This window comes from Sminthopsis crassicaudata, chromosome 2 (genome assembly GCF_048593235.1).
Source record: "Sminthopsis crassicaudata isolate SCR6 chromosome 2, ASM4859323v1, whole genome shotgun sequence".
NCBI classification, from domain to species: Eukaryota; Metazoa; Chordata; class Mammalia; order Dasyuromorphia; family Dasyuridae; genus Sminthopsis; species Sminthopsis crassicaudata.
In genome coordinates this window covers 216,458,689-216,474,628 of record NC_133618.1, presented here as the reverse complement: position 1 = coordinate 216,474,628, position 15,940 = coordinate 216,458,689, and the positions used below count along the sequence as shown (strand labels likewise).

The window sequence follows — 15,940 nt, the reverse complement described above, 5'->3', positions numbered from 1 at the left end:
TGTATACTCAGTTTTTTTATATATTCTAAAATAAATTTATTTAACCAACCCAGTGGTTCTTCCATCACTGATCAGGAAGCAGATATTATAGGATTAATTTTTTTTAGCCTCTCATCCTATTCCCTAGTTATAGAGTCTGAAGTTATATATACACAAATACAGTCTTGAAAGGATGGTTCTTAAGTAGATTTAAAAGCCCTTTCAGAATCTGTGCTTTTACGTGCTCTTAGATGACATATGGAGGCCTGGTACCAGGTAATCAATTCTCCATCAACATACTAAATGCTATTTTAAGCAGGGAATCTAAGAGGATGAAAGTCATCTGTGGAAGTTCTTTCTTGCACAGGTGCTGAGGGTTCCTTACTGAATATCAAGTGGAAGAGCAATTTGATTTGGGGGGTCTGTATAAATGCTATAATTAGCATTCTTAGGATCATAAAGGCAATAGGTTTTGTCCAGATAAGCCACATTATTTATGGTTAAACTTGGGTCACACTCAATGAGGAAACAGTTTTGATGCTTCCAAAGGTCATAAGCTCCTGTTACCAAAAATGATAAAGACAGCACCAGTGACGACATCAATCTATTAAGGGCACAGAACATTCTTTTCACAGGTTCACTTCTCTCCAACTTGTCTCTGGAGGTAATATCACTTCTAACCTACTATGTGGCACTGATTCTCAGCAGATAAATCCTTTCTTTCTCATAATGAGAAACAATTTAAAAGAAATTAAGCCCCCATTAGGAAACTCGGGGGATTTCCAATTTAGAAAAATTATATCCTTTGAAAGATTGGCTTCACTTTGTCCTTCTATTGCGAGAATCTCATCAAAAATATTGACTACCTTTGCAGCAGAGATTGAGGGCTTCATGCAAGATGATTTTCTCTTCCCCCCCCCCTTCATATGCATGTACTGTAACAGATTTTAGAAAGAATAAAATCCTCCATCCAAGCAAGACAAAATGAACTTTCTTTGTTCTAAATCAAGATTACCAAAGAGAAATCAATCAAAAACCAAATTTTTACTGAGTTTCTGTTGCATGCAAGGTCTCAGATTATACTGGGAGTGGGAAGGACCTCTCTTCCCATTCTACTGTCACTGAAGAATGTTTTGGACATGAAAAAAGATACATTCCCCTGCTATAAAGTATTGATGGTTTATCTGGGTAACAGGGTGATAGGATGTGAAAATTAAATAACCACCGGAGATTTACCAAGCAGCTCAAGACCTAAACACAAAAGATATCAAATGAGTCACTGTCAAATGAATAACACCAGTAATCTTTTGTTCTAATCAGTCAATAAGGAAAGAGAACACTTTAGGTAGAAGTGTTAAAGGTTTTACAAAAGAGGCAGGATTTGAACCAGGCCTCGAAGGACAAGTATGATTTGCACAGGTAGAGAAGAGGGAGACAGCATTCCAGGTAGGTAGGACAAAGTGAGAAAATCTGGGAGGGAAAAGTCAATTTTGAGACAAAAAGCAAATCAGTATGAATCAAATAATTTAAAATTAAAAGGAACGGGTAAGCTTGCATATGATGAATTGAAAAATAAGACTGAAGAGAAGCATAGAGGTCAGTTTACAGGCAATTACAGGCTGTTTACAATCTAGAAAAAAAAAAAAAAAGAAAAAAAAAGATTGACCTCTTCAGGGAGGATGGTAATAATGAGAATAAACAGAAAAGGACAGATTATGCAAGAGGAATTTTTAGGAATCAACATAATATAGAAAGAATTCAATAGAATGCAAGTCTCTTGAGAACAGAAACTTTTTCATTTTTAGTCATTGTATTCCCAGAGCCTAGCACTGTACCTCACTCAGTAGGCATTTAATATATTTTTTTGTTGATTCACTGATTCAGTAACTTGTTGGCTCTGAGGTTCATCTTGAGGAAATGATGGTTATGTTATTCACAAAAATAAAGAAATCAGGAGCTGGTTTGGGAATAGCTAATGAATTAAAATTTAGACAACACAGAATTTCAGAGTTGAGGGACATCTCAAAAGTCAATCTGTCTAATCCAAACCTGAAAAGGAATCCCACTATAATTTCCCCAATAGGTGGTCCTACAGCCTCCACTTGATTACCTTTAATGAAGGGTAAGCCACTATTACCCTACACAGTTCTTTCTAATTTTTGATAGTTTTAATAAAATGATTTTCCTTCCACTGAACTTAACCCTTGCAAGTTAAAACCCATTGCTTCTAGTTCTTCCCTCTAGAGCCAAGCAGGACAAGTTAAATTTTTCTTCCACAAGACAATTCTTCAAATATATGAAGATAAAATCTATCATGTCTTCCTTAAGCGTTTTCTTTTCCTAACAAGCCAATCCATTTTTTCCAACTAATTTTCATCTACACATTTTTTCACCATTCTTATGACCCTTCAACTTATCAATTTATGACACATCAACTTATCAACATCCTTCCTGAAATATGGTATACAGAATTGAACACAGTATTTCCAAGTATTATCTAATAAGAACAGCACTTTATACACTTTTTAAAATATATATAAATATAAGATATTACTAGCTTATTTATTGATAATTGAACTCATTATCAATCTGCACTGCAGATTATAACCATCCCCACCCATAAGTGCCTTATCTTTTTCATAGGAACTACTACCTAGATAGGCCTGCTCCATCTATCCCTGAACATTTGATTATTTGAGCCCAAACATAAGATTTCATACTGATCCCAAATAAATGTCATCTTCTTGAACTCAACTCACTGTTCTAGCCTGTCAAGATCAATTTAGATCTTGGTTCTGTCACTGAACACGTTAGCTATTCCTCTTTCCATTTTTGTGTCTTGCAAATTAGATAAACATATTATATGTGTCATGATACAAGTCACTGATAAAAATATTGAATAGCTTAAATTCAAGGCCAGATTCTTAGATAATTCCAATGGAGACTTCCATCTAAGGTAACATTAATATCTAGTCTTTGGTTTAAGATATGTTGACATTGTGGTGTCAGAAAGACATCCAAATGACAATGTCAAGCACTTGGAAGTGAGGGAGAGGAGGGAGCTATTTGAGAACAGTCACAAAGAAGGAGTTCTTAGAGTTATGGAAATAGCTGAGATGGCCATGACATAGTGCAACATCAATCAATAAACACTTACTGAACCTGTACCATGAGCTAGGTATTGTGCTTGATGACCTACAATGTAAAAACTGAAGTTAATTCCTGCACTCAAGAAGCTTCTCTCTTTTTGAAAAGAAATTGCTATTTTATGTCACATTTTTAAAAAAAGGTTTTATTTCTGAAGTACAGAAGCAGAGTTGGCTTTAAATCAAAGTAGACCTGAGTTTAAGTTCTCCTGACACATCCTGGCTGTGTTAAGTCACTTAACTATTCTGCACTGCAGATTATAAACTGCAGAGATGGTGCCCATTTGCTTTGGTAGTAATAGTTTCTTTAACAGCAAGATGAAGATCATAGGTAAAGTTCCTATCACTATCCCATTTTTGAAGTAAAGATTAATTATTGTCTTTAAAAACTAAGTTTAATTATATTTTCATCATTGTTCAGCCATTCATTCATGTCCAGCTCTATGTGACCCCATGGAATTTATCCAAGAATTTTCTTGATAAAGATATTGGGGTGGTTTGCCATTTCCTTTTCCAGTGTGTCCCTATTTTACAGATGAAAAACTGAGGCAAATATGGGTTAAGGACTTGTCCAGGGTCACATAGCTAATAAGTATCTGCAGCCACATTTGAACTCAGATCTTCCTGGTGCTCCATCCCCTGTACCATCTAGCTTCTCCTAAATATATTTTAGTTTCTTTGTTTGAAGGATTGAAAATGTCCTTTACAACTAAGAATTCAGCAAATGTTCACCTTAAAAAAAAATCACAGCTATCTCCAATAAAACATCATAAAAAAGGCAGAGATACAATACCCACCAACATTTACCATTATTTTAACTGATAAAATTGGGCTCAAAATCCCCTAGAATGAGCCCCAATGAAGTTAAAGGTACACATACAAGTAGAAAAGTAAAAGTAGAGTCAGAAGAGCATAACTTGATATAGTTTTTAGATAAATTAGAGACAGAGGATCACTGGATTTGGAGCTGAAGGGGGACTCAATGATCTTCTAATTCAACCCCCTCATTTGAAAGATGAAGAAATTGTGGCCCAATTAACAAACAACTATATAACATCTATACAAAATAATATGTGGGGAAAAACTCAAAGAGGGGAAGGGATTTGGCATATCCAGGTAAATGCATTCCCTAATATTTTTTCCACTATATTACACCATTTCCTTGTAATAACAACCTCCTTGAGTTCCATACGTTGAGACTAAAATACTTGCTATGACAAACGATATTTAATTAGCAATAACTTTGCTTACCTTAAATATTTTGACAGGCTTTTAGAGGACTAAGTCCCTTGAGGGAAGAAAAAGAAAGCTCTCCACAAAAGTATAATGCTTCTCTTGACAAATTTCCCTATTGTGAGGTGTTATCTAAAATAATTCCAGTTATTTATCTTAGAAACTGACCTCAAAAGCACGCTGGGATCAATCATCTTTTCAAAAATGAAAAGCCTGCAAAGACTTACATGAATTGATGCCGAGTGAAGTGAACAGAACCTGAAAAATATTGTACACAGTAACAGCAAGATTATGTGATAATATAATAACTAAATTTCTCAGCAATACAGTGATCTAAGACAATTTCAATAGACTTGTGACAGAAAATGTCATCCACATCCAGAGAAAGAACTATGGAGACTGAATATAAAAGAAATATACTATTTTCCCCTTTTCCCCCTTTCTCATGGTTTTTTCCCTTTTTGTTCTGATTTTTCTTTCACAACATGACTAATATGGCAATATATTTTAAATGACTGGACATGGTTAATCTATATCCGAATGCTGCCTTGGAGAGGAGAAAGGGAAAAAATTGAAACCCAAAATCTTACAAAAATGAATGTTGGAACTATCTTTACATGTATTTGGAAAAAAATAAAATACTATTAAGAAAAAATAAATAGCCTATAACTTCCTTTCTGTGAACTTCACAGTGGACTGTGAAAATCCTCTAGTGAATAAGAAAACAACTACAGCCCTACATGATAAAAGGAGTAGTGAAGAGATGAAAAGTGAAAACTTTCTGATTTTAAAATTATATTTAAATCTAAAAAGCAAATTCCATTTATTGTTGAAAATAAATGTTGATAACACAAATACTAGAAAATAACCTTCCTACAGTCATGAATGAAGCCTACAATATTCTACAATATTCATATCCATCCATTTTCCACCTTCCTTTTCCCTTTGCTTTACTCTTCCTTCTCTCATACTTCAGTTGCTCATACTCAGCATGGCAGCTTACATTTTCCATGATCACTTACTTTCTCTACTTCTTTTCCTCAGAACTTTTAGACTTTTATTCATGGAACTATTAAATGACAAACAAACTCCTTGAGGGCAATATAGCAATTGAGCTTTCAATTTTTTACCATAATCTAGAGATTTAACATCTGCTCATGACTGACTGATTCCCTGCCACAAATATACTCTTTGTAATGGGAATTCTTAACTTTTGTATTATGGATCCCCTTCCCCCTTTTAAAAGGCTTAGGAGAATTGAAAGTCTTCCATCTGGAAAGATAAAGATTGGGAAAGAACAAGTTTGGCTTATGCCTTTTTGAGAGAAACCTTGCAGGCTCCCCTCCACCACACCCCCCAACACAGCTTTTGGCCCTTCCACCAGAGACAATGTGCGTTTGGCCCAATTGTGTCGTTCCTCATGTCTCATGGGCGAGACCACCCACATCACTGCAGCAGCCTTCACAGCTTTTGCTGTTTGGTGGCCAGTGGACATGGAACGTTAGGCCATATGGAACAAGAGCAAGGAAAGACTGGCTGTAACATGGTATGGGCATGGGAATGAATGTAATCTAAAGGCAAAGAAATCACATTTAAAGCAAATGAAGTAATTAATGTAAAAAAGGCTTTGCACTGCATAAATGTTAGTTGTAAATGTTATTATTTCTGACCTTGGGGTCATTAAATAAGCCTTTGCTTTTAACCCTCCAAAGACTTCCTCAATGTGAATATTCTCCTTGACTCACGATTGTTTTTACTATATCTTCTTCTGAGTCTTTTCCAATCCTTTTAAGAGGGGAACAGCACAGAACTGTGGGTAGCACCAGAGTTTGGCCCCTAGCCTTTCTGTTCCCTGAAAGAGACCACAAGCTCAGCCAAACCCTCACAGCCCAGAGCTCAGAGAAGCTACAAAAAGGATGTGGTCAAAGGAAGGCTGCAAAGTAGACCACTAGTGCTCAAGAAGCGAGCCAGAGAATGGAGGAGTTACCACAGGGACCACTTTTTAAAAAACATTATTACTATGTATCAAAGCACAGGTAGAAAATTCTCCATTAGTCACTGAGATGAAAAGTAAAGATATGTGTACATGCAAGTAAAGGGAGATAGATATAGAAAATTAATAGTTAGCTAAGGGGCTTAGTAGAGTAACTGGGCCTGAAGTCAGGAAGAACTGAGTTCAAATCCCACCTCAGACATTAGCTATGTGACTCTAGACAAGTCACTGAACCTGTTTCTCTTGATCAACAGGAGAAGGAAATAGCAAACCACTCCACTATAATTGTCAGGAAAACCCCACGGGCTATGTGACATGGTGTCACAAAGAGACAGACATGACTGACTGAACAAGAGAGACAGATATAGATATAAAATAACAAAACAGTTAAAATACGGAACAGCATTTGCAAAATTCTAGGAAATAATTCCAGAGAGATTGATGTGGGTTGTGGTTCCTTTAAGAAACTAATCCTTTCAGATGGATTTGTTCCTTTCTGATTCCCAGCCCCTCCTAGATGATACATTTATCAATTCAAGAAGCTGGGACCTTAGATTCACAAACCCTATTCAAAAGCATCCCTTTGAATTCCAATAGGAGATTGGGCTCTCCCAGCCTCCATCAGATCTGAGCTAACTTATGACTCCACCCACAGGTCCCTTTAGCTAAATCTCTCATTATAAAGGAGCCAAGCAGGAGTCCTCTCTTTGCAGAAGTTCCAAACATGGCAGCCTTGTGCCTGGCACTCCAAGGATCTCTGTCCACTGGAACACTGTTTCCAGTGCCCTCTTATCTCTACCTTCAACTTTACTTCTAGACTAACTAGACTTTAACTTTACTTCCACAATAAACCTCTTTTATCAATCTAGGTCTTCGGGCCTGTAAATTCCTTTACAGAGGACTCTTGCAACACCACTAAACCTCATTTAACTCCCTCTTCCTGTGCTGAATCCAAAGGGGTTTCAGGGGAGCTCTATTTGACTCCTTTTACCCCAAACCTGCCACTAGACTGCAATTAAACCCTAATTTCATTTAGGTACCCCAATTCTAGACCTCATCAAGATCATTTTTCAAACAACTAGTGGTAACCAGCTGCTATTGTTATCTAGTCTGTCTGCTTGTCCTACAAGATATTCTCCCATTCCACCTAGATTTATTTCCTGTGATTAGTATAACAGAAAGACCACTGTACTTTGTAACATAAGGCTTGTGTTCAAGTCTAGGCTCTCTCAATTATTGTGTTTTCTTAGGTGAATTATACTCTCAGTATTTCAGTTTATTCCTTGAGGGGATTTGGTCTCTTAACATTCCTTCTGAAATCTGAAATTTTTTGTTTTTTACAAAGACATTTAGCTGTACTGAGATCACTGAGAAACATAAATCAGCATTCCAGGGAGTCCGGAGAATTTCCAGTGTCTGGAAGGGGCAAAAGTTGACCTACAGGAATGGGTTGTTTTGGTCCAAGCAGGCTTAAGAATTTCAAGGTAAGAAGAGAATAGCTAACACAAGAAATAAATCAAAATATCAAAATACAAGGGAACTGGGCTAAGAAAAAGATTTCTACTTTTCACAGAAAAAGTAAGGGCTTTTCTTAGAGACTGCAAAGGCTGATAAGAGCTTGAGTCAGAAGCCTGTAGATAGGAAGATCCAAAAGTGATCACATGAGGCCTTGAAAGTCAGTCAACTGACAGGGCAGCTAGAACAGATATGTAGAGATAAACCCGAAACCTGGTTATGCCTGAGGCAAAGCATTACACCCAAGAAAAATGTCCTCCAGGCTGTAGAGTTCTTGTCCTAGCAACAACTCCCACATAGCAAAAATGACCTCTGCTTCGCTTGGCCAATCAATCTATCATCTCTACATCACCCAGGGCAATGCAAAAGAACCCTCCAGGGACTCATCCTGCTTCTCTTGATTAGTCTAACCACTAGTCTGGGCAATAAGGGACTGCTTTAAGAAGAGCAGGAGGTATTCTTCTTAAGGGAGAAGCTGTCCTCTAAGACTAGTTTTTAAAAAAGGAAACCCCCCTCCCTACACACAAACATAGCATCTTTGTTTGCTCAGTTAATATAATGAGTTGCAGAGAAATCAGACAGAATAAGGATTGAAAAAAGTCTGGATTTAACACTTAGGAGATCTTTGGTAATTCATCCCTTTCATCAACTGTCCCATGTTCCTGTCTGGCAGAAGGATTCACCTGTGTGTCGGTCTCTCACAAACAGGAATATGTATTTGTGTCTCCTCTCCCTCAGTTACTTACTTTTTTCCTTCAAGCTGATTAAGTTGAACTTTATTTTGATGGCCACACCACTAAGGGCCTCAGTGAGTTCTTGCCATTACCATTAGTTTCCCTCCATTCTCAGAATCTTCTTTTTGCAGCCCCAAGTCATGGCTGTGCCTGTATCTGGTATTTAGGTTCAGTGGGAAAGTATTCTATCAGAGTCGGCCAGACAAACTCTATTATTCAAGCAGTCTTGTAGAACCCTCTCCTCATTACCCCTGACCAAATGCCTATTCCCCTTTTCTCTCTGTTGCCCATGATATGATGTTCAGATCAATCGCTCTCTACCCAAAAGCATTAAAGCCCTTAAGGCTGAACTTGCCTCTCTTTCATCTGAAATGCTCTTTTTTCCATGTGACACCACCATCATAATCTAGTTAGTTTCCCCTTGGACCAGCATACGCATATAGACTTTATTTACTCTATTAAATATACCCCTCCCTATCATGACTACTTTTAACTGTGGGTGCTAGCCAAGGTTCTGTTCTAAAGTCTCCTTTTCTCCTTCTATATTCTCTCTCAATAACCTTATCAGGTCTTTTATCTCTATACCAGTGACTCATATCTATACAACCAGCCCCAGACTCTTCCCAAAGCTAAGGTGGAGTATCTCTAACTAGCCATGTGACATTTTAATCTGCATGTCCCAGAAATAGCTCAAACTCAGTATGTCTAAAAACCAAATCTTTCCCCAAATTCCTTCCTTTTTCCAAACTTCCTTGTTTCTGCTCAAGGTACACACTCATCCTTCCAGTCTCTCAGTTTCAGAATTTCAACATTACCCTGGAATCCTACCTCTCCCTCACTTTACAGAGTCAATCAACTGCCAGATCTTACCATTTCTACTTTCCAACATCTCAATTTGACCTCTTTCCACTCACACAGGTACAAGCCATTCAGATCCTTATTACCTCTCCCCAAGATCACTGTGACAGTCACCTAATTAGGCTCTTTGAATCTAGTCTCCCATCCATCCTACACACTGATCCTATGTGGTACAGCAGATACCCGGGGCCAGTTTGAACATTTATAAGCTGTGTGACTTAGGAAAAGCACTTAAAACTTTTGTCTGCCTCAGGTTTCTCAAATATAAAATGGGGATAATAACAACACCTACCTTGCAGGGTTATTGTGAGAATAAAATAAAATATTTATAAAGAGTATAGCCCAGTGTCTGGAATATAAGTGTTATATAAATTTTATTCTCTTCTCCCCCAAAGTAATTTTCCTTAAGTTCAGATCTAAACATGGGACTCCCCTACTCAACCAACTGCAAAGACATCCAGTGGGATGTCACTCTAGTATAAGGAGGTTAAATAGAGCTTCCAGGATAAATTTCTCTATTTTTACAAGAGTAAGAATAAGTCCTATACAACTTGGCCCCATCCAATCTTCCCAGCCTCCCTTCCTGCCCTCTTCAATCCAGTTAAACTGTCCTATAAGATCTTGGTATAGATGAATTTCCTCTCCTATAAAATGAGGAGGGTGCACTACAGGACTGGTAAGATCTCTTTTAGTTTTAAATTCGATGACTGAGGCAGTAAAGTTAAAGGGGCAGTTCTGGGTTCTAGAACATTGGGCCCGGGAAAAGCTGGGTCTAATTGCTGCTTTGGACGGGCACTTTATAACTTTGGGTACATTATTTAATCTCTGTCTCACTTTCCTTCAAGTTTCCTTCCAGCTCTAAGTCTATAATCTATCTTAATAGTGCAAGGGGGATTTGCAGACAGAGGTAAGAAAGTAGTGTTATTACCTTTCAAAGGCATTCACTACCCCTTATCCTTACTGTGGGGAAGCTGACTCCCTCTTACCCCTTGTTCTTACTGTGGGGAAGCTGACTCCCTCTTACCCCTTGTTCTTACTGTGGGGAAACTGACTCCCTCTTACCCCTTGTTCTTACTGTGGGGAAGCTGACTCCCTCTTACCCCTTGTTCTTACTGTGGGGAAGCTGACTCCCTCTTACCCCTTATCCTTACTGTGGGGAAGCTGACTCCCTCTTACCCCTTGTTCTTACTGTGGGGAAGCTGACTCCCTCTTACCCCTTGTTCTTACTGTGGGGAAGCTGACTCCCTCTTACCCCTTGTTCTTACTGTGGGGAAGCTGACTCCCTCTTACCCCTTGTTCTTACTGTGGGGAAACTGACTCCCTCTTACCCCTTGTTCTTACTGTGGGGAAGCTGACTCCCTCTTACCCCTTGTTCTTACTGTGGGGAAGCTGACTCCCTCTTACCCCTTGTTCTTACTGTGGGGAAGCTGACTCCCTCTTACCCCTTGTTCTTACTGTGGGGAAGCTGACTCCCTCTTACCCCTTGTTCTTACTGTGGGGAAGCTGACTCCCTCTTACCCCTTGTTCTTACTGTGGGGAAGCTGACTCCCTCTTACCCCTTGTTCTTACTGTGGGGAAGCTGACTCCCTCTTACCCCTTGTTCTTACTGTGGGGAAGCTGACTCCCTCTTACCCCTTGTTCTTACTGTGGGGAAGCTGACTCCCTCTTACCCCTTGTTCTTACTGTGGGGAAGCTGACTCCCTCTTACCCCTTGTTCTTACTGTGGGGAAGCTGACTCCCTCTTACCCCTTGTTCTTACTGTGGGGAAGCTGACTCCCTCTTACCCCTTGTTCTTACTGTGGGGAAGCTGACTCCCTCTTACCCCTTGTTCTTACTGTGGGGAAACTGACTCCCTCTTACCCCTTGTTCTTACTGTGGGGAAGCTGACTCCCTCTTACCCCTTGTTCTTACTGTGGGGAAACTGACTCCCTCTTACCCCTTGTTCTTACTGTGGGGAAACTGACTCCCTCTTACCCCTTGTTCTTACTGTGGGGAAGCTGACTCCCTCTTACCCCTTGTTCTTACTGTGGGGAAGCTGACTCCCTCTTACCCCTTGTTCTTACTGTGGGGAAACTGACTCCCTCTTACCCCTTGTTCTTACTGTGGGGAAACTGACTCCCTCTTACCCCTTGTTCTTACTGTGGAGAAGCTGACTCCCTCTTACCCCTTGTTCTTACTGTGGGGAAACTGACTCCCTCTTACCCCTTGTTCTTACTGTGGGGAAGCTGACTCCCTCTTACCCCTTGTTCTTACTGTGGAGAAGCTGACTCCCTCTTACCCCTTGTTCTTACTGTGGGGAAACTGACTCCCTCTTACCCCTTGTTCTTACTGTGGGGAAGCTGACTCCCTCTTACCCCTTGTTCTTACTGTGGGGAAGCTGACTCCCTCTTACCCCTTGTTCTTACTGTGGGGAAGCTGACTCCCTCTTACCCCTTGTTCTTACTGTGGGGAAGCTGACTCCCTCTTACCCCTTGTTCTTACTGTGGGGAAACTGACTCCCTCTTACCCCTTGTTCTTACTGTGGGGAAGCTGACTCCCTCTTACCCCTTGTTCTTACTGTGGAGAAGCTGACTCCCTCTTACCCCTTGTTCTTACTGTGGGGAAACTGACTCCCTCTTACCCCTTGTTCTTACTGTGGGGAAGCTGACTCCCTCTTACCCCTTGTTCTTACTGTGGGGAAGCTGACTCCCTCTTACCCCTTGTTCTTACTGTGGGGAAGCTGACTCCCTCTTACCCCTTGTTCTTACTGTGGGGAAACTGACTCCCTCTTACCCCTTGTTCTTACTGTGGGGAAGCTGACTCCCTCTTACCCCTTGTTCTTACTGTGGGGAAGCTGACTCCCTCTTACCCCTTGTTCTTACTGTGGGGAAGCTGACTCCCTCTTACCCCTTGTTCTTACTGTGGGGAAGCTGACTCCCTCTTACCCCTTGTTCTTACTGTGGGGAAGCTGACTCCCTCTTACCCCTTGTTCTTACTGTGGGGAAACTGACTCCCTCTTACCCCTTGTTCTTACTGTGGGGAAGCTGACTCCCTCTTACCCCTTGTTCTTACTGTGGGGAAGCTGACTCCCTCTTACCCCTTGTTCTTACTGTGGGGAAGCTGACTCCCTCTTACCCCTTGTTCTTACTGTGGGGAAGCTGACTCCCTCTTACCCCTTGTTCTTACTGTGGGGAAGCTGACTCCCTCTTACCCCTTGTTCTTACTGTGGGGAAACTGACTCCCTCTTACCCCTGGTTCTTACTGTGGGGAAGCTGACTCCCTCTTACCCCTTGTTCTTACTGTGGGGAAACTGACTCCCTCTTACCCCTTGTTCTTACTGTGGGGAAACTGACTCCCTCTTACCCCTTGTTCTTACTGTGGGGAAACTGACTCCCTCTTACCCCTTGTTCTTACTGTGGGGAAGCTGACTCCCTCTTACCCCTTGTTCTTACTGTGGGGAAACTGACTCCCTCTTACCCCTTGTTCTTACTGTGGGGAAGCTGACTCCCTCTTACCCCTTGTTCTTACTGTGGGGAAGCTGACTCCCTCTTATTACCCCTTGTTCTTACTGTGGGGAAGCTGACTCCCTCTTACCCCTTGTTCTTACTGTGGAGAAGCTGACTCCCTCTTACCCCTTGTTCTTACTGTGGAGAAGCTGACTCCCTCTTACCCCTTGTTCTTACTGTGGGGAAGCTGACTCCCTCTTACCCCTTGTTCTTACTGTGGGGAAGCTGACTCCCTCTTACCCCTTGTTCTTACTGTGGGGAAGCTGACTCCCTCTTACCCCTTGTTCTTACTGTGGGGAAGCTGACTCCCTCTTACCCCTTGTTCTTACTGTGGGGAAGCTGACTCCCTCTTACCCCTTGTTCTTACTGTGGGGAAGCTGACTCCCTCTTTCAAAGCATAAGTCTGTTTTATAAACCATTAGACTATTTCAGGACTTTCCTTCTTAGGGGAAAAAGTCAAGGACCATAGAGTAAAAATAGCTTTATGTTTACATGTAAATCTTCATCTGTTTGTCCATAAAGCCAGAAGGCCTCCAGGTCTTCTGGACCACCAATGTTACACCTCCTATTGTCTGCCTAAGGAGGACCAGAACTACATAATATCTTCCAGGATCTGATCACAGGCATACACAGCTGTTCTCCAGAAAAATGAAAGGTCATTGAGATGACTTACAGAACAAGAGAGAAAGGGTATATTCATGGGCCAAGTTTCCTATACTGTCATACTGGGATCTAATCCAAACAAATGAAGTCAAATGGGAATATTAAGATTCCTGAGGATCCTTAGATCCAAAATAATTGAAAGATGAGGAAGAAACATGAAGAGCTGGCTCATCTCACTTCTTTTAGGTCTCACAACCCATTAACTTCTTTAATTTTGGAGGGGCTATATTCCAGTGAATTCCACCAAATTTCCCACTTGCTGTTGCCAAGTTTTTCTTATTGTTTTGCTGCAGAGAGGTGAAGAAAAAAGAATCAAGCTATCTACAGTTGAAACCATCTTAGTCAGTGAGTGCCACAGGAAAATCTACATTGTTACGAGGCAGGAAGGCTCACTCTATACAGTTCCAGGTTGAAGGGCCTTTTCCCATAATATAGAATAAATGGAGGTTTCCCAGCTTGGCAGCTGGCACAACTTGCCTGCCTTCTTAAAGAGGGCTTTCTTCTTGTGGAAGCCCTGACAAATCTGGCACTGAAGGGAGTATATGGGCACAGTTTGCTTCCTAAACCAGCTGCCCATCCCCAAATGCCTTTGTTAGATAAGGGGAAGCAAAGAGAGATAAGAAAAAGAATAGCATTTTTACTTGCCACAGAATTAACCAAGGAAGAAAAACCTATATCAGATCAAAAAATAGTTTTAATTACAAAGTGAATAACTTCTAAGCAAAATCAGAATGTGATTTTCTTCTACAAAAAGAAATAACATTTCTACAAGATTTTAAGAATTTCAAAAACAAGACATCTCCCTCATCATAAGCATGAATCAAGTCTTGTCACAACCAAACTGTAGTAGAGAAGCTATAGGAGGAAGCAGACAGAGTCAATCCAACAAAGTTATTAGAAACCTACTGTGTTCAAGGCATTATTCTAGGCCCCAGTAATAAAAAGTCAAAAAAATAAAATGGTACCTTCTCTCAAAAAGTTTATATCCTACTAGAGAGGCAACATGCACACAAGTTACTAAATACAAAGTATACAAAAAGGACAAAATTTAATTTAGTTTATGTAATTTAAGAACAGAATGCTAATAAATGGAGGGGTGGTAGTGGTGCTCTTATAGCAACGGTCATATGATTTGTATTTTGAACTACACTATGGATTCTAATAGACCAATGGTTTTCAAACTTTTTGATCTTAAGAATATTTGCATATTTTTAAAAAAATCACTAAATACTTCAAAGAGATTTTATTTATGTAGGCTATACCTATAAATATTCTCTGAATTAGGAATTAAAATTGATAAATTTATAAAACATTAATTCATTTAATATAAGGAAAAGGTACATGTTAACACGAATAACATTTTTATTAAAGAAATAAATATCTTTTCATAGTGGCACTGTTTTACTTTTTTTTTTTTTTTGCAAATCTCTTTAAGGTCTGATTTAATGGAAGACAGCTGGGATTCTCAGATCTGTTTCTGCATTTAATCTATTGCAAAATATTATTTTGGTTGAAGTACATTAAGAAAATCAGCCTCACATAGAAATGCTGTTGGAAAAGTTGAGTATTTAACAGGTGAATACCATTTATACTCCAATGAAAATAGTTTTCATTTCTTAGGATCTCCTTAAAGTGGCTGAGGAACCCCCAGAGGCCCAGTGGACATAATTTGAGAATCCCTACATTGAACAAAGATGAAAAAAGAAATACATTCCAGATATGGAGGAATCATTTGTGCAAAAGCACAGAATAAGAGATGGGACACTGTGGTGAGGGAATAGCTAGCTTAGAACAGAGCGTACATACAGCAGAATAATATAAAATAACTCTGGAAATATAGGTGAAAGCCAGTGGAAGGCTTCAGATTATATATTTAAGGATTGAAAAAGATTTGTTTATCCTAAAGGCATTAAGGATTTTTGAGACATAGTTAGATCTGTGTTTGGGGGATACCATTTTATGCAAATCATTTGTGGGAAAACAAGCATCCTTACTATGGCCATAGATGTTAAGTGACATTTATAGGACATTCAAAAACCAAAGAAACCCTAAATGATGATAATAGGTTTGTATGGAAATTCTGTACTTCCCCAATATGGCCATTTTTAACAGATGGTGACAGTCATCAACAAACTGTGTCTGACCAAGGGGGTTTGGACATGGCAGGGCTGAGGAAGCAGCAGAATCTCCAAAGAACAGAATGTACACTTGTCTAATGAACTCTTTAGTAACCTGAAATGTAGAAACAGGCTCCAAGAATGATTGCAAGGGTTCACATGAAAGCTTGTTGCTGTTGCAAGGAAATCAGGGAACAGATATAGCTGTGTGGGCTAT

The 15,940-nt window shown here is 39.8% G+C and overlaps 1 protein-coding gene across 2 annotated transcripts in view; it reads right to left on the bottom strand.

The window, feature by feature from the left end:
- Positions 1–15,940, bottom strand: part of CMIP (c-Maf inducing protein) — a 265,212-nt gene that overhangs the window by 92,503 nt on the left and 156,769 nt on the right. The window lies entirely within an intron of this gene.